This window comes from Humulus lupulus, chromosome 6, assembly GCF_963169125.1.
Source record: "Humulus lupulus chromosome 6, drHumLupu1.1, whole genome shotgun sequence".
Taxonomy (NCBI): domain Eukaryota; kingdom Viridiplantae; phylum Streptophyta; class Magnoliopsida; order Rosales; family Cannabaceae; genus Humulus; species Humulus lupulus.
In genome coordinates, this window is record NC_084798.1 from 79,716,754 (window position 1) to 79,717,681 (window position 928).

Here is a 928-nt window from a genome sequence, read left to right on the forward strand (position 1 = left end):
TGAGAAAGCTTTCAAACAAAACAGAAGAAACAAGAGGTTGGCTCGTCAGACTGTAGAGATGGCACGAAATTATGGGAATAATGAGGTTCCCAAGGTTATTCAAAACCAGGCTCAAAATCCTGCTGCAAGGAGACTGAGAGACTATGTACTTCCCATTGTAACGAGAGTACAGAACTGTATAAGATCGCCGACTGTGGAGGCCAAGAATTTTTAGATTAAGTCGACGATCTTGCAAATGGTGCATTCCACTGTCCAATTTGGTGGTTTTCCTTCTAAAGACCCCCATATGCACTTGGCGAATTTCTTGGAGTTGTGTGACACTTTCAAATACAATGGGGTCAGTGATGATGCTATAATGTTGAGACTCTTCCCATTTTCATTGCGGGAGAAAGCTAAGAGCTGGCTTAATTCACTGCAGGCAAACTCTATTAATACATGGCAAGACCTTGCTTAGAAATTGTTGGCCAAGTTTTTCCCCCCCTCGAAGGCTGCTAAATTGAGGGGAGAAATTAATAACTTCTATCAGATGGATGGGGAGTCATTATATGATGCTTGGGAGCATTTCAAGGAGCTATTGAGGAAATGCCCCCACCATGGTATAGAAAAGTGGTTGCTGGTTCACAATTTTTACAACGAGCTGTGTGGTACAACAAGAACAATTATTGATACTGCAGCTGGTGGGGCATTCATGAGTAAGAGTGCCAACGAAGCTTATGAATTGTTACAGGATATGGCCACAAATAATCATCAGTGGTTAGAAAGGCAGATGGGTTCATGAACTTGATGCAATTACTGCTTTGACAGCATAACTGGCCTCGTTGACAAAACAATTGCAGCAGAATACTGTATCTGCTAATGCGATTCAGATGGCAGCTAGGTGTGAAATGTGTGGTGGTTCTCACTCTTTTGATCAGTGTCTTGCTAGTAG

General features: G+C 42.3%; 1 non-coding gene across 1 annotated transcript; it reads right to left on the reverse strand.

The window, feature by feature from the left end:
• Positions 1–493: 493 nt before the first annotated feature.
• LOC133787432 (small nucleolar RNA R71) lies at positions 494–600 on the reverse strand. The gene has a single exon (XR_009872455.1). It is a non-coding gene; the product is annotated as a small nucleolar RNA R71 (small nucleolar RNA).
• Positions 601–928: the final 328 nt, after the last annotated feature.